We start from the raw sequence: 21,977 nt of genomic DNA on the forward strand, positions 1-21,977 counted from the left end.
GCTCCAGCAGCTGCCATTGCTGCTTTTTTTTTTTTTTTTTTTTTTTTTAAGTAGCTGTTCTGTAGTGGTTAGCTGCATTTCTGCTTTTCAAGGCCAGGCGGTTTTCATACCATGGGTACTGCTTGTGAGATGTATGAAATACAGGCTAAGGAGCATGCACCAGTTCTTCATTAGGAGATAAAATATTCGTTGTCCCTCCTCTCTCTTCAGCAGAGAGGAAGGGGAAGGAACAGAAAAGCATTCCCTTTTTGCTGCAGTTGGGTGGGTTTAGCTTCTTGTTTGTAGGGTGAATCGTAAGGATTTATAGCTCTCAGGGCTATTAAAATTGCCCAGTCTTTAAGAGCTCCCACAGCTTTCTCTCTTTTAATTGCTGTTCACAGCCATCTTTTCCCCTCCTGCCAAGCCTCTGCTTTCTGTTTGATTTCATTGTTATATTTTTATGAGTTTGATAGCTTCTTCAATATCGCAATTCAAAGGGCTTGTGGGAAACAGCTGTTTTTTGCAGATTTCTCTCCTCTCACATCCCAGTAAGGTGACCTGCCTTACAGGCAGCCTTGAATGCAGGCAGCTAGGTCTGCAGGCAACATTTGTGTTCCTGCAGCCCTCTTTCACTGCTGATACCTCTTTTATGTCTGAACAGCAACGTGGCATGGCTCTGTGGTGAAACCCTTCTTTCCCTCCGCATCTCCTCACCTCTCTGCACCCTTCGGTGGTGTGGTCCTCCCTGCCGCCCTGTCCCACCCTACCTGCTCCTCCCCGGGGCCACGGGCAGGGATGCTCTTGTCCTCTCCAGCAGAACGGGTACTGGGGAGCGCAGGAAGATTTTCCAGGCTTTATCATTAGCCTCTCTGCCACCTTTCATCCCAGAGATCCCAAAGGGGAGCACTTGCAAACCCACACCCATGAGTTGTACTTGGCGGCATTGCAGACCCTTGTATCTGCTGGCTATGTCTTCTGTGCTCGCTGAACAGTGCCCACAATGGGCTTCAGGCATAACCCAGCCCGCGTCAGAGTGGCTGGAGAGGGCCGGACTACACAGACAGATCCTATTAATCCAGAAAAAATGGATCACAGGTGGTATGGGAGTGATTCTTTACTCCCAGAAGGAGTCAGGAGACGTCAAAATTACATCTTCTGTTTCAGCACGGGTTTCTTTCTAGTTCTGCTCCGCACTCCCTCTTTTTCCTCATTATCTTCCAAGGGACACTATTTTTTAATTAAGTGGGAGGGTAGATTTGGAGAAGAGAGGGAAAATCTTTGTTCTTCATGTCCTAAATTGATTAGCATTCTTTCAGCTCCGCTGTTTGCTTATCTAAAAAGAAGCTGTGGTTTGACTGAGGGAAGAATCGCTTTTGCATTTTAATTTTCTCCTAACCAAAAGCTTCTAAGATACCCTAATTATACTGGCAAAGATTTTAGGACTCACTCGCCATTCTTAAATTCGTCTAACTAGTAACATCCCCTGACAGGTCCAGTAGAAGAAACACTTACAGGAAGTGCAAGTCCTTAAAAACCCCTGCTTATTTAAAAAAAAAAAAAAAAAGTCATAATCATCTTAACCTCACCTTGCCCAGGGAAGGAAATCTTTGGAGCATTAGCTCATCTTTTTAGCTAACTATGCAGAAAGAGGAAGTCCATGAACTGTATACCAGAGTGATCAGTCCACAGCGAGAGCCCCCAAGATGGAAAGGTTAGACACCCTCTAGGATGACTGTAATATCACCAAGTCTGTGATTTATGAACGGAAAAGTAAACTAAGAAGAATGGATTTGGGGTAGGCAGATTTCAGTAAACTCAAGAGTATTCAAACTGAAAGCTTTGATGGATAGAGCAGTTATATAGGGTGAATGACAATAAAAGCACAAACTGGCCCAGAGGAAAGGTAGGAGGTGTAGTAAGAGACTCCTTGTACTAAATCACTGGCTTTTCCTTGGCTTTAAGCAAAGAAGAAAGTTCACAGAAAATGGAAAATAGTTCAGATCACTAAGCATAACTTGAATAGAGTTGCAAAAGCATGTGAGGACGAAAACCAAAAAGTCAGAGGCACAATGTGTCCTGTACTGTAATAGGAAATGATTCCGTGGCAGCCTTACTGGTTGAGAGAAAGCAAAGGAAAGTGTTGATCTCCTGTTCCACAGAGAGGAAAGACAATACATGACACTGAAATAAGAGCCCTTTTTTATGCTTCAGTCTTCACTGGAAAGGTTTGCTGCAATCATATGGCAAATGCAGTTACACAAGGTGCATATCCAGAGCACAGCTGGGGAAAACAACTTGGAGGGTACTTGGACTAATCAACTGTTTTCAGATCCTCTGAGCATGGTGAGATCTGTCTCCAGACCGGAGAATTGTCTGAAGCAGCCTCAGAGCCTTTTCTGTTTGAGATCTTGAAAAGGACTGCTTATAGGAAGAGAAAATGTCACACTTAACATTACCAATGGGACAGGGAAAAGAGGAGCTAGGGAATACGAGCTGCACTTCAGTCCTTGGAGAAGTACTTGTGGTTACCTAGAAGAAAACACAGTGAATTATAAACAACCTGAATGTATCAAATAAGGCCTGACAAGATCCATAATCTTCCTTGAGAGGCAGCTAGCAGACCTTACAGCTCTGGGTCGGTTGAGGATGCCAATTATCTTGACAGTAAGGAGACTTTGACACTTTTATAATCAAGCAGTACAAATATGGTTTGGACAAAATTTCCATAAGGCAGTTACAGTACTGGCAAGAAACTATTCAGTCAAAATTGAAGCAAAGAGTTTTGATGGGCTCTCTGCTGGGTCTGAAACCATTTATTCCTCTCATTAACACCTTAGGTGATGAGGCAGTGTATGAGTAGAGGATCCATTCATTAAACTTGAAGACCACATCAAACCCAGGGGCACACAGTGAAGAACAGTATGATGATTACAAATCAGAGATGCTCTTAAAAATGCAATAGAAGACAAGTGAAAAATTTTACCTTTAGGCAGGAATAACCAACTGCACAGACAGGGTGGGCTGTGGCTGTCAGCCCAGTTCTCTCAAAAGGATGTGGGAATTAGAGTGAATAAGAAGCTGGATATGAACCAAGGATTTTGTGCTGTAAAGACACATTGGTATGTAGGTAATGAGACATAAAAGAAACCCTCCTCTGCTGATCATTAATAAGGCCTCAGCTGGATTAATGTGCAGTTGGAGTGCTGCACTGGAAGTACAATGTGGACTGCCAGAAAATCAGGAGGAGAAAATGGAATGGTTGGGCAACATGGTCTACAAGGAAAGGCCGCTTGCTCAGTCTAATGCAGAGAGTAGGTCTTCAAATATTTCATCAGCCGTTGCAATGGAAAGGAGTTCTTTGTGTTCACGGTAGAAAGGACAGCTACTGAGATTAAGTGTTGGCAATGAAAATTCATTAGGGAAATCCTTCCAATGATAAGGACAGTGAAGCACTGGGGAGGCCATGGAGCCTCCATTGATTTGGGTCTCTGAGACGAGGTCAGAGGCACAGTCATCAGCAGCAGTGCCAGTTCAGCCAACAGAGCCTGCCATCAAGGACCTGCCCAGACCCCTGCTCCCGAGCCGCTGGGACTCAGCACTTGCATCTGGCCCTCTCCCAGACTTTGGTCCCTGTTTCTGATCACAAAGATCCACAACCTACAAAAGAAAACTATGTATTTAGGGAGAAGAAAGGTAAACAGGGACACGATAATGTCTGCAACTAGTTTGAAAACAGCTATAAATATGAGGCAAATAAATTCCAAAGAAAAGAGAAGTTGGATTAAAATGCCAGAAGTCCAGACCGTTAAAAAGAAGTCAAGCACTCGTCCCCTAAACCTTTTCCAAGATTGAGCACAGTGGAGCAATGGAGTAGGTTGCCAATTGCCACAGGGGGATCTCTGCTCACAATTTTCAGAAGGGGCTTGACAGGGCTTTGTTGAGATACTAGAGGTAAGGGGGACAGCTGCACTATATGTTTCTGTAATGCTCTTGGAGAAAGGAAGTGCTAAATGTATATGTAAATGAAACAGAGAGGTGAGAGCAGGAACTGCTTTTTTACCAGAGCAAATGACAGACTGTGAAACCCAAACCAGGAAATTAAAAAAGTGGGGACAGGGGAACCGAAATTTTTTCCATTATAAACAATCAGCTTGTCGCACTTGTTGATTCCTCAAAGTGATGTATTTTGCAAAATTCAAGGCAGAGTCTCCAGGGATTTACAGAATAAATTAGAGTTTAGGAAAGGGTGTTGGCTCTTATAGTGTAGAACAAAGCCAACTTCTTGCACTGCAGGTAAGGAAGAAACTTTCCTCCCTGAAAGTCGACTCTGAATTTTTGGTATATTTCCATGAAATATCTGGAAACAGCCACTGCCAGGCACAGAACTGGGTGGACTAACAGTCCAAACCAGCCTGCTAGCTCCCGGTACAACTGCTTGAAATCGTGATGGAGTTTTCTTTCCATTCCTCCTCCACTCGGTAGCTGGCTAAATATTTCTGTATTGGAGTCACTTATTTTAGAGTTCTCATTTGAAGACATAAATAAATCTGCTGGTTTGCATTCAGAGCTCCAGTTTTGTTCTCCAAATAATTTTACATTGTTTCATCACTCTGAAACAGGCTGTGGATTTTCATCCTTTGTCATTAGAGTTGGAACGGACATCTGTGAAGAGGAACAGAAGGCATAAATTTTAGACTCCATGCATCCTAGAGGGCAGGATGGTGAAAAGCTGAAGCTATAAATGAAATTGTAGCATAAAGTAAGATGTGAATGGGTCAAACTTAAAATTTCCATTTTACAGAAAATTCCGAGACTTTGAAATTTCACCTTGTCTCAAACACAGGTGAAGAACAAGTTTATCAGAAATACTACGAAAGAGAGGAATTTATGTTATTTGTTTAACCTCCTGGAAACATTTATTTTGATAAGACTGAAAGGTTGTCAACCTTGCCACTTTAACACTTCTATCTGTTCATAGTTTAAACGGCAACATAAAAAGCAGATGTTTCTGCTTCACAGAAAGAAAATATTGAGATAATCTCCTGTCAGATTATCATGAAATGGATACATTCCCATAAACATTTTACATTTAATTAAGTCAATGATTTCCAAAGGAATAACACTTCTCATCCCTGTTCTCATCAGGGAAATCATCAACCACATGCGATCATTTTCTAGTGTCCTGTAATCCCACAAATGTCAAAATGGTAGTATATACTTCTTAACAAAGAAAGAAAAATGACCTATGGTCAGGGAGATACAAAGCCATTTCTAGAGTGAAACAAAACTGCATAATACTTCATATGAACACTCTATAATTGTTTAAGAGCTATTTAGCTCCTTGTATCTGTGAGGAGAATTAAACAGATATATTTTCTGTCCTAGCAGTTGCTCCATACAAATGGGTCTTATGAGTATTGTACTTCCCTTAGGTAGTTTGTTATATCTCTTCATTTCATATCTTCCAGATTTCTGTTGAGAAATGCCAGGAGCATTTTCCATTCTCAGCTATTGATATAGCATGTTAAACATCCAAGGCAACAGGGAGTTTATTAAGCTAGTTCCCTAACCTATATGGCATTGCTAATCTTGTCACAGGCAAATTGTGTTTCTCTTCCTTCCTCCTGCTTTGCTGTTGTGCTGCTGGGACCAGGTCTGGTGTGCTCGGCGCTGTACACGTCCCACACCGGGCGGTCCTTCTCCTGTGCCTTTGTCCTTGGCGTGGACAGGACAGACACCTCGCAGAAAGGGACCCAGGAGAGGTCGATGCTGGACCCAGGAGGGGAGCCCAGCCCTCTGCCTGTTGCTACCAGTCCCTCCGGGCCGGGACCACCGTGCTTCTGAGCTGATCTGTTCCCTCTCCTTTAAGCAATAACATAGCTGTGATTGATCCCACCTTGCAATGTGGAGGATGGGGCAATGTCTTCTCACTAAGCTGGCTTCCCGGTCCCAAAACACATAGTCGGCACTCCTGAGTTTGTGCTGCCATAGCACTATGGTCTCCAGCAGCACTGCTCTGCCGGGGCAGGACCGCTCCGCAGCTACTCAAGCATCACAAGGCTTCCTGCCTCCAGAGTAGAAGTCTTCATTTGGCTTGTGTTCAGTCATGACTTTGGCTTCCTGCTCTGTCCTGTCACAAAAGCAGATTTTATACATACAACAGCTCTCCTGCCATGCTTAGTGTTAAGTGTGAGGCAAAGCAGTATGAGATTTTGTGGTGTTCCAAACATGGACAGTGGAGATGCTGCTTTTCAAGGCCGCCAAGGCAGATGTGTCCAACAGTCTGCATGCCAACAGGCAAACCAGGAATCAGGTTCCAGGAGGGACACTGGATGTTTACTATAGTGGCATGATGCCTGCCTTCCCTAGAGGCTCCTGTGACCCAAATGCTACCAGGTCACCTTTCCTAAGAGTACAACTGCCTGCCTCCCCCTTCCATGTATTTATTTATTTCTGTACAGTGGTCTTCTGTCTAAACACTTCACCCTCCATCAGCTGCTCCTTTTAAGTTGAGAAGAGCAAACTTCTAGAGCATTTCTTGTATGGAAATCAGGTGTTTCTTGCTATAATCCCTTCTGAGGACATGTGGAAAGAGTCAGCAGCAGCCTGACCCCATATCTGCTTCACAACGTAAATGTAATCAATGTCAAAAAGTACGTGGTTTTGCATACTTTTTTTTTTTTTTTTTTTTTTTTACTACTGGAGACTAGGTCCTGACTGAATTGTCCAAAATACAAATAGTTAACTAAAATATCGAGGGCTTACATAACCCAGTTTCCATGAAATAATGTCAAGATTCCACCCCAGAGAGCGGGCAGCTGTCTGCAACCATCAGGAAGTGTCCCTGGGAAGGCTCTGGTTAACCACAGAAAGGTATTTTTAAGTCCCTCACATCCTCAGCTAAAACTGGAAGGCGGCTGTACATTTCATCTATTTTCGGATGTGGGACACGCAGGTCACCTGCCGGTCAGTGTGGCGTGGGAACAGGCTGCAGTGATGCGCAGAGCATCCAGGCTCACCGAGAACGAGCTGCTCCAGCCCCGGGGGAGAGCGGAGTGCCCTGCTGCCATTCCCCGCTGGCCCGTCTGCCGGCAGAGATGACACCACCAGCTGGCCCTAGGTCAGGAGAGCATCTCAGCACAGGTTTCTGCCAGGCTTAAGCATATTTTAAATGTGCTCCTTAATCAAACCTGGTTTTGACGGACAAAGACCAGCATGAGGATTCTGCAAATAAAATCAGCCGAAGCAAGATGCCTCCCAAAAGCTACCCAGAAAGACACTGGACTGTTTCCTTTCTTAAAAATACTGCGACTAAATTCAAGGGAAAAGTCTGGTGGAAATCAAGGGTCAGAATATCAACAAACATTACACTGAAGCGTGCTCAGCAGATATCAGAGCTCATTTTGGCAGACCTCCAGAAATTCATTATATTGAACACATCCCTTTAAAATTCTCATTAATAAACACTTCCTTGCATTCTTTGGGGAGCCCCCGCAGCCCCCTATGCAGCAGCCCTGCAGAGGACTATGGTTTCACATCTCCACTATAGTTTTCTTCTTACCGTCTGGGGTTTTAACGTGAGCTTTCTGCCTGCTGTGCGTCATTTCCAGTGCTCTGCTCTCACTGCAGCCCAGGGGTTAACTCCTAGATGACTGTAACCACTGGAGGGTTAAAACACAGATTGCCAGCTCCACATCTGGAACAGCTTCTTCCCTATTATAACATTTACATCTGGAAAGTTCAGTGTTGTATTTTGGACTGTGTGATCCATTTTGATGACAGCTATTAATAGCCTTCTCCTGGCCGTAGGATACCAATGCAGGATCTGTCTAGCTGTTCTTAAACCAAGGAGATGTAGGCAAGAACTGGAAGTGCAACACATGCAGAAATTGCCATTTTCGTTGTATTTTCCGAGTGAAAGGCAGCATGTGAGAAGTCACCACAAGTGTGGTTGTCTTGATGCCTCAGTCAGTGGAAACATTGCTTGCTTTAGGGTTTGTAACTTGCAGAAATCATGAGGATGACCCGCTATCTGGATAGTAAAGAAGGCTCTACTGGCCTGCTCACAGGTATTCTCCTGCAGAGCAGATTGAGGGCAGTGGTTGCAGTCTTCTTTTTTCTTTTGGTGATAGAAAATGTCAGCTGGCACCTCACTAAGAATAGAGAAGATGCCATCTGTTAATCAAGTAATTTCTATTTTCATATTTCCAGAGTACCCACAAAGGGATGCTGCAGGGCAAGAAGTTCAGTGGATGTAAGCAATGGAAAACGAAACCACAGGCTTTCTCTCTTTGACACGTTTTAAAGGATAAAGTCTTGCTCTTTGCCAGGCACAACCTGAGTATGAATGGACTGCAGGAGAAAGTTTTAGATGGATTGATGTCAAAAGTAATTAGTTCAATAGTGAAAGTATATGGTAGCAAAGACCATGTTTTATGCCTTCTTTTTTTCTGGTGTGATAATGAGGTGGCTTGCATTTATTTCTCTTACAATGAATATTGAGAATAGAAGAATAGAAGAATATTAAGAGGGCAACTCTATCTAGAATAAAAATAAATTTGCATAAAATTACAGCCAGCAACGCCAAAGAGATCTGCTTTCCTAAAATCTGGCACCACGTTTTGATGCCCATGTGTGCCCATCCACCAGGGGCTGTATACTATAGTCTCCCAGACAGTTATAGTCAGGAATGTGGGTGTTCAGACTCCTAAAGAAACAGAGTACGTTTTTTGTTTAAGGAACTGACAGATCACCTGAAAGATTTTAAGCAACAAAACCTTCTGGGGAAAAAAAAGAAAACAACTTTGAGAACAAATCTGGATTTTATTTGCATGCAAATACTACTACTGTTATATCATAGTTTCCAGTCTTTAATCTAGAAACAAAATGTATCCGTCCTCCACTGAAACAATCCGAAGATTGTTTTTTTTATAGCAGTGTTACAGAAGATGTTTTCTATGGAATAAAAAAGTTGCTTTCATGTAACAAATTCTACCATAATTACAAGGATGTAACAGTAATTCCTTAAATGAGGAAAAGCTCCATAAGAAACTTTTTCTCCTGTGCCTTCACAGTTGCTTCACGTTTTTGAAATACCAGCCTGATGGTCTTTCAGAGAGTGACATAGCCTTTTCATATGAGTTGGCACATCTGTATAACATCCTTCCTAGATTGAGGACACTGTAAGGAGCAGGAAATGAGAATTTTGATTCAAGCCAAGCAATTGTTTTCCATAAATATGAAGAAAAGTGCCATGTGAGGTATACTAAAATCATCTGGTGAATTCAATGGAAAGAAAAGTATGGAGTTTTTTTCTAATGCAGAAATGTTATATTTTAACACTTTGCTGTTTCAAAATACCTGGTTTTGCTACAAAATTATAGTGATTTCAGAAATAAAAGTGCAGGGAAGCATTACTTAAACAGTACATAATCTATAAAAAGAAAAAAGAACTGTAGTAAAAGGCTCTATTTTGTCTTTCTCCTGAAGAGCTTTCTATTTTTATGCAACACCTACCAGTTTCCACCTCCTCTACCCACTGTCACTGTCCTGCATCTATTTCCTAATTTTCTAGTTTAGCAACATAGATCCAGCAACCCAACCTTGATCACAAACTGGCATTTCAGTGTGGTCTGGTCTTTCGCACATAGGCTGTGAAATAGTGTTTGCTGTCACATTCAATAACATTAAACTCACATGTGTTGTTTTATTATTACAGCATTTGGGAACTTTTTTAAAGAAATTTAGATTTGAGGCCTATAAGATTATTTCTGTCTTTAAATTAGATGTGGAGAAATTATCCCTTGAAAAAAGACTCTTCTGAAGAGTCTCCCCAGTGCTTAAGGCATTGAGCTGGGAAATAGGTAGATCTCCATCTCCCATCTACAATGTGATGAAGTTGCACTCAAAAACTTCTTATGACAAAAAATAAGCACGCTTTTTATATGAAGCTAAGAATTTTTTGTTTAGGTAATTGAAATCCTACCAATCTAATAACAGAATTGTTTTTAGTCTCAAAGTATTATAGGAAGGGAAAAAGGAACAGTATTACATAAAAAGTCTCCAGAATAACAGTTACAACTGTTAAGCCTTCCTAGTACCTGCCGCTTTCTCTGCTCTTACAGTCATGCTTCCACAACCCCTTTGAATCAGTCCTGGAAAGAGATAAAAGACATGGCAAGTCATCAGCATCTCCAGCTCCTGATCAAGGCAAATATTACATTGATGGTGAGGGTTTCTTCCCTTTGCCAGGATGAATGTGATGTAGACGTTGATCGTTTCCTTCTTTTCAGCCTTAAGGCCACTGGAGGCAATTCGTATATATTTTCTAACACCCTTTATACCTTGGTCTTTCTTCGTAGGTCTGCAATTCCATATCAGATAGGAATTTGCTTTGTATGGAATGCATTGTAGATACTTGTTGTATGTTCTTTTTGTTGTTCTTAAGGTGGTTTTGTCCAGCTCTAGGTCTGTGTATCTCTACCTGACCATCGTGAATTTGCTCTTAGTGATGCGGTGCCCCGTCTCTTGTCATTCCACCCATCCTCCTCTTCGCAGCACCCTGTGTCCCTCTTTCCAGGCTTCAGCTGTGGCATCAAGCCCATCTTCCTCTGCACTAAATCACTACAGTGGGGTCATAAATATTTCTTTCTACAGAAAAAAATGCTTGACACTGCTGACTGAAAAATGTAGCTACACCATATGATTATACAAACATGCAGAAGTAAGATAAATGGGGCAAGCTTAGACAGAGCCTGACAAGTCCTAAGAGCCTTGCAAAGCTATTACAAAGATTGGGACCTGTTACTAGCAATGGCAATACTGTATTTACTGGGCTGCAGGGCTACAAAGCTAATTATATTTTATTTCTCCTGTCCGCAGCCTGTATAAACACACACAGATGCATGTTGAAATAACAAATGCTTCCAGATGTGCACACACATATTCACTGGGACTAATAACGACATGCTGAAAGCTAATTTGGTATCCTAACATTTGCTGGTCAATACTTCAATGACAAGTCAGGAGAACGTGAAACAGTTTGTCATTATTATAATTACCAAGCTCCAGGTTTACATCTGTCCCAGAGACAAGCTGGTGGACATGAAGAGTTCACCCTTGAGGCAGGTCCAAGCAGGTCAAATAAGTATCCAAGAAATGAGGTAGTGGATGCATTCATTCTGCTGAAGGTAGATAAACTAGTAGGTGTTGTGCTCATCTGGCTTCTAGCATTCAATGAGATTAAACTGTCGTTGGCTAGTTAAGGATCTTCCAATGTTTCCCTTCCAGTTTTCTGAGGTACCTCTAATGCAACAGAAAAAACTTGTTTAAAACACTTATGCCTATGCTGAAAGTGGAAAGTGTCACTGGGGAGTCAGGAGTCACATGCTAACACCTGAAATGCCCAAATACCCTCCTGTGCTCACATTCTCCGGCGTTGTACTGCTGGCTGAGCATGCATGGTTTGTATCAGAAGCTACCAAAATCCCCAGATGTTAATTGTTGCTCTCATCATCTGTCAGCCTCACAGGAGGCACAGGAGAGTGAATGGCCAGCACCGGTGGTCGCTTGTTCATCCCCAGGCAATCACTCCGGTCTGCTCAGAGGCGAAGCGTGGTGACAGGACTTTGTGGGTATAATGCTTTGCATTGCTGCAGTTTCCCTTCCAGGACTATCAGTCCAGCAACATGCAAAACACGAGCAATCAGTTCTCTGAGATCTTGAAATCATTAACACATCGCTTTCCCATTCCCTTGCCCCTCACCAGGTCTTTGTCACAGAAACTGCCACATAATGTCAAGGATCCAATGCCTCGTTGCTCCTCACAAGGTTTCATCACCGCCTCAATTGCTGTGGTGTCCCCTGGCTGAGCAGTTCCCCTTGTCATCACCAGCTCTCCAGCTGAGGGCATGATTCAGTGGAAACTCACACGCCGCCTTTCCACTGCCAGTGTAGCTGTATTTCTGCCTTTCCAAGAAACCCAGGGCACCAAGAGCCCTGGCATCCACTACCCCATTTCTCCTGTCGTCCTCTCCCCTCCCGCAGTAGTTTTCCTCCTTTCACCTTGCAGTGGAGAATATTGTTAAAGCGCATGAGTGTACCTTGTTGGCAGCAAGTGTGTGAAGCCTGGTCTTGGGGATCAGCAGGACAGAGAGTGCAATGGAGAAAGTGGAGCTGTTATAATGCCCGGGCTCACTAGATGGCCCCGTACACTGCAGAGAAACTCTTCCTCCGTCAATCCCACCGTGTAAAACCTGTTATGCATGCGGTGGTAAGGATTTTTGTTATTACTATTTTCCTGGCTTTTTAATAGCTAGAGCTGCATCCTTCTCCGTGATTCTCCACCGCTGTGGCAGATCTCTTTCTGTTCCCTGGGCAGCGGCGGTGTGTCTGCAGAGCAATGCTTTCCGATTACCAAAGCAAGCCACATAGCACGCAGCAAGAATGGGAAGCAGAAAGGGAAGCTAGTATGTGACCTTCATGATAATACTCTTTGTACAAACTGGTGCAGGAGCACAAGTGAAGGTTAGCGCTTGGGGCCATTCTGCAGTGCTCCATAGGTCCATTGAGGTATATTTAGCATGCACATCTGAAGTTTTGTTGTATTATTTTTATTAGGGGACAAAACTCTGCTAAACAAGCATTTCCTATACTGTGATATGTGACACCACACAAGCTGTTATGGGAAGAGCCACGGCTCAGCAAAGGAGAAATGCACGCGGGAGGGCTAAGGGGAAATGAGAAAAGAGAAAATAGCTATGGGTTGTGCAAGATGTACTGGACATTTAGCGCTCTCTATTAAAAAGCTGCATCTATCTGCAATATTTTCTTGGTCACCATGGCCACAGTCTTTGAGTGCAATCATGTCAGGCAGGTATTTACTGCAATACTGATTTCAGGGATAGGAGTTTGAAACAGAAAGAGAGACAGGGCTCAAAGTCACGGCCGAGTTATAAGGGTGCATCACCTTACCATGTTACAGATGAGCCATGGTAATGAGCCACAGCCCACCACCAGCCCTCCGCAAACATGAGTAAAACACAACTTCAACCACCTCCCCAGAGGGTTAAGAGACCACAGACAGGGTGGCTCTTGTCTGACAGGTGAGCTGGACAAGCTACAGCAGCTAAACTTCTGTTTCTGGGTGGAAATAATCCATCCGCAATTACCTACATCACGTGCACGAACGTGATAAAGTGAACGTGGATCTCCCCAGCTCTTGCTGGTGTGCTGTTGGACAAAACCACTCTCCTCCTTTGTTCTGCATCTTTTTTTACTGAGCGTTGGACCTCTTCACATTTGCAATTGTACCAACCTGTTCAAAAGCAGCAGCACCCCTCTGCTTCCTTTCCCAGCTGACTGTAACACCAGGACAGCAGTGGCGAGGCAGTTTGCCTGGTACTTTTGGAAATTATTTCTACTTTCTCTATCAATGGCACCCACCTGAGCCAGCCATATACAGAAATAATGCTATGAAAACATGATGGTGAGAGATGTGCCACAGGGCCAGGCAGGAGACATCCTCTGTGACACCAGCATGCCCACCAAGCTCTGTGTGGGACAGCAACAACCTTCTGGGCTGAGCCTTCACACCGGTGGTTGTTGCATGGCCACCCTTTCCAATGCAAGTAGATGTTCCTGTCATCTTTAGGTTCAAACTTCAAGCCATCCAAAAGTAGCCTCAATCAGGCAACTTACATTTCCCCATCTGAACTGTGGTTCATGTCCTTCTACAAATCTACCCAAGCAGACTTTTTGGAGCTCAGCACAAGGTTGTTCCCAGGATTCTCTTGTTTCACAGAAACTGATGTTTTCAAGGACTTCTTGGACTTGAGCCTTTGGTACTTCCCAAAGATGACTTGCCAATGAAGAAGGTAGGAACAAGGAAATGCAGGAAGACTTTCTGCAAAAGGAAATTCTGACTTTGATGCCACAAGTCCCAAATACATAGCAGAAGTCATGCAGTGGGGCAAGGAGCAGAGACCAGAGCAGCCCTATAGCCAGGCCAGAAGAGCTCTGTTTGGGTTTGGATTGCTGGGGAGAATGCAGGGAGGCTTACAGGCATAGCTGGTTTGGGCACAAATCTCCATCTTTAGACCGTTCCTACTTACCAGTGTTAACATAGCATAAGGTGGCAAATATCAGCAGTCCTGTACCAACATCGCAAAATGCCTCTTTGACTGATCACAACAGCTGACATGAATATGAGAAGTCCAAAAAAAATAAAAAAGTAAAGGAAAGTGGAAAGAAATGGTGCTGTGGGTGTTTCACACTGCTAATGATGCAAATTTTGTTAGAGTAGGTCATGACCGTCAAACCCACAGCTCCTGCAGGGACTGTCACGCTGACCGGAGCTTGCATGCTGGCTGCAGGGTGTACGCCAAGGGGGCTGCCAACAGTGGAGCTGAGAAGCGCAGGCAGAGCCAGGGAGCTCAGGCACAAATGAGGCCAATTACAAATGTGGGAGAAAGCATTTAGACAGTTGGTGGTGTCCATCTGGTGCATAGTGACTAACCTGCCAGCCCTTTGGCCAGTCATCTCGACAGCCTGCACTTCCAACTGCCCTCGTCTAGTGGTAGTCGTAATGCAGCCGATGCCGTTCCAGCTCCCAGAATATTATTGCTGCTCTCAATTTCTATGCCTTATTTCAAATAAGGCCTCTTTAGTTTAATTTCATTTTTAATCTGCCCATTCCAAAGCACTGGGACAACTTTCATATTTCTGAGCTGTCTTCGGCAGACTAATGTGGTTACCCTTTAAGCCTTGAGTCAATTTGCCTATTCAAATCACTGAAACTACATACATACCTACAATTTAATGCCTGCTTCTCTCTCTTGTTTAAATTTAAGGCTTTGACCAATGCTCTGTCATCAACCATAAACATCCATAGATGCAGTCCCTTTAAACAATAAAGCTGGAAAAGTGTTCATATGCTAATTAGCATGGAAATCACAGGATACAAACTTTCAGAAGTACCTTCATCCTGTTTTCAAGAGCACCTCTATCACTTTTAAGCTTTTTTGTAAATCCCTGAAGGTGTCTACTTACATCTTCTGTAACTTAAAACCTGGTCAGTAATTTCATAAGTTCACATGCCCTGAGGCTGTGCACACTTACCTGCATGAAGTCACCTGGGAAATGGGACATAACCTTTTCAATAATATGGGCATCTGAGAAGCCTTTGCCCTTGGTCTCATGTTGTTGTGAAATTTTAGGCGAAGCAAATGAAAATGTTCTGTCAGTGCTGTAAACCCGAGCAGATTTTCACAATGGCCTTACATTTACGATTGCCCATTCTTACAAGAACTCCTTTTACTCGAATGCCTTGTTCAAATACCAACATGAAAAAATAGCAGACACAGAAAGGAGATGAAGGGGGTCAACTGTACAGGTAAAACCAAGAAGATTCACAGGTTTGCCAAGATTCAGATGAGGTTTTCTCCATGCCAGGATCCTTGAGCATTAAGATCACTGTCCAAATAAACCATTTAGACTTTCGGAAACTCCTGCAAAACTCTAGCTTCTTTTCCCTAATTACATGGCAGGAATTTCCAGAGATGTGACCATGAACCAGTTGCCTTTGCTACCCCATCCTTCAGAACCGCCATTCCAGGTGTAGAGATTGGCACAGGTGAGGAGACCCCTGGGAGGAGGTTTTGCATGGTCCTGGGATCCAGTGAAACCACAGAAGGTGAACCAGCTCCTCACAACCAGCCAGCCCCTCCCCAGGAACCTGTCAGGCTATGCTTGGCTTTCCTCAGCTTGCTGCAGAAAGAATAATGAACTGAGTGCAAAGTAATTTATTAGAAAGTAGTGCGTTACCACATGCTGTATGGCTTTGAGGTTCTCTATATTTACCCTCAAAAATGCAGTCCCTTGCCACCTCTCTTCTATGTCCCATGGCCAGCTGCAGGCCAACCATCAAAATGTAGACCCTGGCATGCTTTTAAAGGTTCTCTTAAAAAGGAAAATAATCCCTTTTCTAATCCATCCTGGGCTGCAGGTGCTCTACTGGCTGGTTTTTGCTCCCCTGAACTGAATCAGCCCAGATGTTTGCTTTATCCTGACTTAGAAGCTCTGTGGTTCTTGGGAAGTCCAGGGGTCAAGAATTTCACCCGTCCGAGACCCATGCAGGCAGGAAGCCATCAGCTGACTCCTACCACAAACACACGGCGCAAAGTTAAGACAAACTTTGCAGCTTCCCACAACTAAAACCATGCATCGTTCCAACTTTCCATGAGGCAGTAAGGGGGACTCGCAATCCACCATGGAAAATAAAAAGGAGGGCATTATCATGTTATTAAACTCACTCTCCTTTTCTTTAATTCCCACTCTAACACCATAAGGGATCAGAGAGCAATGACTCAGGTGTGGCTGATGTTAGGTAATGTGGAGAAAAAGGCCAGAAAAGTAGGCCCGAAGCAATCTCAGAGCAATTTTTCCCACTCATTTCTTCATTCACACAGCTGTGTAGCTGGCTCTGTTCACCAGTACAGCTCAGAAACACCAACACACTTCCAGGGATGTCTATTCAGACTTACAGATGCTGTCTGAGCACAAATTCAGTCTCACAATTTCTCCACAGCACAGGAAGTATCCTATACCATAGATGAAAACCAAAGATGTGTTCATGATTACCGGAGCAGGTGGAGGCGATCTAGGAACTGGTTTGCTGTGATTTCCAGTTGAGACTGGAGCCTGAGGACTGCAGCACCCAGCTCTTCCTGGTCCTTCCCACTGCAGGTAGAAAACTATGAGATGCATATGATGAAAGAAAAGTGTAATTGTCAAACTCAGAGAATTAAAAAATGAGACATAAGCATTGTCCATGGGTGGCCTGGATGGTTATAGCTCCTCTGGTCCTCTAATGGTGTGATGACCTCCTGTACTCCTGGCAAGAGAAAACCAGGCTCTGGATGGCAGAGATAAAACTAGAGCAGTCAATTTCCAGAGTACAGTCAGTAATTCCTCAGCTTTCTACAGCTCTCAATGAATTCCAGGATGCTGGGGACTTGCTGCTTCCACCTACCCACCTTCTGCTTCTCCTGGGGTGGTAAGCAATTTTCTTGAGCCAGAATTCATTCATCATTTTATGGCATGATTTCATTCTTGTCTGGCTAAGCACGGCCAGCGAGAAAAGGCACTTTGCTTTGCTCACCGAGATGCAATTACCACCCCAGCCCCACCTTCTGTGCACTTGTATGCCGGAAATTTGTGCTGGGAGTCTGCGAAAGGAACGGCACAAAGCTCTCCATGTGCCCAAGAGGACCAGAGACCTCCCCAAAAACCCTTGCCAGCGGTAGCAGCACCACCCACCAGGCCGGTGGACACTCAGAGAAAATGACAAGAACAATAGCAGGAAATGTCTAAGGGTGGAAACAACAAACTGAGCACAACCCACGTTTCTGGGGGCTTCCTGATTGGCTTGATTTGCCTCGGCAGGAGCACTTTGGATAACCCTGGAGTTATCCCACCAGAGCAAAGCCTCTCCCCAGTGAAGCCACGTTTGTTCCAGTGTTTTCTGGGGCATGGGGACGCTTGCTGCCAAGCATAAATAAGCGAACAAACACAAAAGCTCTAAGGTAGATCAGACAGATGAAGCGGGATCAGGACACTGCCGTTGCTGTGCTCAAGGCGGCAGCAGCTTGGTGCATCCCTTGTCGCCCCCAGTGGAGAGTCTGTCCATTCCTACGGGACACGTTCCTGGCCTCACATCAGCCTTCACCCTAGAAAAATGGACTGTGACTTCCTGCAAGTGAATGACAGTAGACGACACATTCGCAAAGCTCAAATCCAAGAAACTGTTTGCATCCAGAGACAAACAAAAACAAGTTACAGCTCCTACTGGGTGTTCCCCTTCCTGCCCCGCTGCTTTTTTTCTGTCCCTGCCGTCCAAGTCGCTCTTGGCAAGCAGTGCAGGGGAAAGCATTTGTGCATTTGTGAGGGGCGCGTAATATGGGGAATCTTTAAAGAGACCGAATAAAGCTGAGTGCCTGAGGCACGCTGACTGTCAGCTGCACATACCCATCCAACTCCATTGTTAAGGGCTTCTGAGGGCACTTACAGGTTCAGGCACTCTGACTAAAGCACAACAAAAAAGGCAAGGAAATGTTTGTTAAAAAAGGTTTGAGGGAGGTGGATAGAATCCCTGTAAATTGCAGCTTCCCATGGTAGTAAGTGGCTTTAACAGCCACATCACAGCAGGATGAAGGGATAGGTGTCATCACACCAATTATAGTACTTTTGTTAGGGTTTTCACATTTTCAGGGTAACAGCCTGGGGCTCAATTTTCATTTTTAGTATTATTCGCAGACTATATTCAATCAATCGCATGGGGTACCTTGGATCAGTGTGCTGGATGCTGTGCAGAACTTACGTCTTATGCCAACAAGTAGGCTTGTAAGCACCATGTTCCTTGAAACAGCATATTTTATGCCACCACTGCAGAACGCAAATACCTAATGCCTTGTTTGCACCACAAATCCACTATAAAGTCCATGCAGTCCTTAGCAGCAAATCTGACTCAGATCAAACCAAAATCATAGAAACCTCACATGTACAGGGAATATCTATAACTAATAATATCAGTTAACAGATCTACCAGGGATAGTGCTCTGCCTCGCAGAGGAGGAAAGCTCAGCTGCAGTCTGGTGTGAAAATAACCTGTGCAGGAACTCAAAGAAGACAAGAAATATCAATGAGGAGGGGAAAAAAAGAAAAAAAAAAAAAAAGTAGCCCATACCAGGAAAAAGTTTGTCTTTCACTCAATGTGCACACACCTACGTATAGATGTAATAGGGCAGATCCACAAATCGGAGCATTTTCATGTGTGCTCTCAGGTATTCCTGGTTAGGCTTGGACTATAATATAGCTAACATATGTATTAACTAGTATATAATTTCCTTAAACAACCTTTAGTCTTCTCATTTACTTGAACAGGCATTACAGTGTGCTGATAATACTGTGCTTTTTGGTGCTGGTGTTTAGCCAGACACCTTGTGTGAACAGTAAGACCAGGGATATTACAGTGTAGCTCAGTGCATTATTTCAAATAATTTCTTCAGAAGAAATACAACCTTTGCAGTTGTATTTCTGCACCCAGAGTGAAACTCTGGTGCACATCTTCAAGGCAATAAAGAACTTCTGCATCTTATCAACACAGCCAGAAAATTAGAATTGTCCGTGACTTTTTTTTCACAGCTCTACTATTTATCTTAACAAAGATCCTGAGTTTGCTAAGAGTCATGTGGAGCTCCAAAGAAATAAACAAATACTGACGTAACCACTGCTAGGTTGTACTAGCTTCCATTCCAGGCAACCTAAGTAATAGGTACATCAGAGGAAGAATAATATTTACATCAAAAATATTTATATCCTTGAGGTTGGAAAAAAAAAATAAAAATCTTTGGCCCAAAACAAGTGGAAAGAATTGTCACCACAAGCTGAGCAAGAGAGGAAAAATACAGTTCAGAAAAAAATTTAGAAGGGAAAAACCAGCAGCACACACTCTGCTGTATGTAGACTGGCTACAGAGAAAGTCTTTTCGTTAGGTCCGTTGCTGGCTCTGTAAAATGGCAGACCTTCTGCCAGACTTTCTTTCTCCTCAGAAAGTTTGGGCGCATATGTATCTTTGCTGGTATTTGTATGGCACAGTGAAAAGGGCTTTTCTGAGCAACACCATGGAGGGGCTGAGTAGTGCACATCCCACCTCAGTGCTTCCTTCACCCTGGGTCGGCAGAGCTGCAGATCAGCACTGCACGGGCTCATGGTCCTTCCCTCATCATCCCTCTGCGTTCACTCTTCTCCAAGCAAAAGAGTCACAGACACAGCTCAGGGAAAGATATAGGGGAAAAAATATTACCAAGTGTCTCCAAAACCCATGAACTCTTTTCACTCATGAAAAAAACTCTTTTCACTCATGAAAAAAACTCTTTTCACTCAGGCCCTTTTAGGTGAAAGTTCTATACACAAACTGAAAATTGCATTGGGCTAACAAGAGGTCCATTGCTGGTAGCACGGTCAGGCGTCTCTCAACATCAACAGCAGCTTTCATGCAGCCTGATTCATCATTTCCCAATGGTTATGACAAGAAGAAAGGCACCAGAAAGTGAGTGATAATTTTAAGGGAATTGTTCTCTCATATATATATATACACACTATATGTTGTGGTTTATATATAACACTATATAATGAGTCAGATATAACACTGTACAGTGTGAGCACACATGAATCCCTCCTTTGAAATGTGGCTGTTCCCATCAGCTGCAGCTGATGTGTAGATTTACCACTTTCTATAATGTTTATAGAGCACACACTTCACCCTAGAAACTGGGAAGGGTCTTGGTCCCCTGTAAAGCATGATCCCCTGGGCTCTGAAGACCTCTTTACTGAAAAGCACAACCTTTAGTGAAGGCAACAAGACAGCCAGCCCACAGACACGAATGTTTGTTGAACAGTCAAAAGTGAATGCCCTCGTCTTATGTAAGGGAGAGAGGAGAAGAAGACAAAGGACAATGGGGAGACAGTACATATGGGGATGATGTTTAAATAGGAAAGGAAGTGATATGATTGGAGAAGTCGTGAATGGAGACTAGCACAGGGAGGCAGGAGTGGCCAGGAGGTTTCAGGACAGGCATGGGACATGGGAAAAGGTGATGAAGGGACGGGATCCACCAGGAATGGCAGCACGTGAGTGAGAAAGGATGCAGCAAGTAGCAGGAAAAGGAGGTAGAAGAGGAAAGAGAGCAGGTGGAGCAAAAAGAAAAGGAGGTGGACAAGGCTGGTTTATAACATGTTTCCCTGTCCTCTGGTCTTCTGCACTGTATCAGCAGAAAACAGTACTAGCATGCTGGGGCTTAGAGCTAGCTTAAATCAAGGGAACCTATAGGTCTCTGGTTACCTGAAACTGAGAGCAAGTCACAGCAACACTTGTCTCTGGTCCAAGCAGGCAGCTGTGGTTGATAAACAAGGCTGGAGGGATGGCAGATGCTGGAAGAAGCAGAGCAAAGGAGTCAGGACTGAGCAGCTCCAGAGAGCAAAGCTGGGTTCAGCAAGTTGGGAAAACCTGTCATGCTCCTAAGGCACCATCCAGTGTTGCCCTTGATCCCCATGTTCCACAGAAATAACTGCGATCAGTTCACTTGTTGCCTGAGCATGTCCTGTGGGCACAAGAGCACTCCACTGCTCAGGAGCAGACAAGCATCACCAAGTCCCCAAACACTACTGTGGGTCACCACCAGAGCTGACGTTCTGCCGCCCTGGAGTTCCGCCAGGTGCTGCTCTTGTGGTGTTCCCTCTGCCCTTGCCCTTCATGGCCCATGGGTGACCCGGAGGAACCAGAGCACTCGTCTCTGCAAGACTCGCTGAGCAAGATCCTCATCAGGTCCTTGGGAAGAGCAGACGGGAGCACAGAGACCACCTCCCCAGGTCTTGCAGTCCAAGGGCAGGCAGCCAGAGCAGATGGTTGAGGAAAAGGCTGCAGTGACCTGAGGTAGGCAGAAGACAATGCGCTCACTCCAGCCCTAGCTAATGGTGCTGCTTTTAAGCACAGCCTCCCATATGTTTTGCTTTTCAGTGCAGCACTGCTTGCACTCCAAGCTTGCAGAAGTTGATTGCATTTCTGCTGCAGCCCTTCCAGAAGCATCTGTAATTTTCTATAAGGGTGGAAAATGAAGAGCCAGTGTCTGCCTGGAGTTTCTGCTGTGGATAGCCACTTAACCTGGAGGTTACAGTGCCCACCTTGCAGCAGCTGGCTGCTACGGTATCCTCGTGGCCATTCTGCCACAACCCGAGGGGTGTAAATCTGGTGTCATGCTCTGCTCTGAGCTCCCCGTGACCCTGAGCAGCTCATCTCTCAGTTGACATTGTAAATCAGGGACAAAGGTGTATTCCCAGTCTGTACATGGGAAGCTGAAGTCTTTTCAGAGCAAATACTTTTGGTAATTTTTTTTTTTTTTTTACTTCCCTTCATTTAAAAAGAAGGTGGAGATAAAACTCAC

General features: G+C 44.2%; 1 protein-coding gene across 6 annotated transcripts in view; it reads left to right on the plus strand.

Moving 5' to 3' along the window:
• PALM2AKAP2 (PALM2 and AKAP2 fusion) overlaps positions 1–21,977 on the plus strand; it is a 280,418-nt gene that overhangs the window by 86,321 nt on the left and 172,120 nt on the right. The gene's annotated exons all lie outside the window — the stretch shown is intronic.

The sequence above is a fragment of the Chroicocephalus ridibundus genome, chromosome Z (assembly GCF_963924245.1).
Source record: "Chroicocephalus ridibundus chromosome Z, bChrRid1.1, whole genome shotgun sequence".
Taxonomy (NCBI): domain Eukaryota; kingdom Metazoa; phylum Chordata; class Aves; order Charadriiformes; family Laridae; genus Chroicocephalus; species Chroicocephalus ridibundus.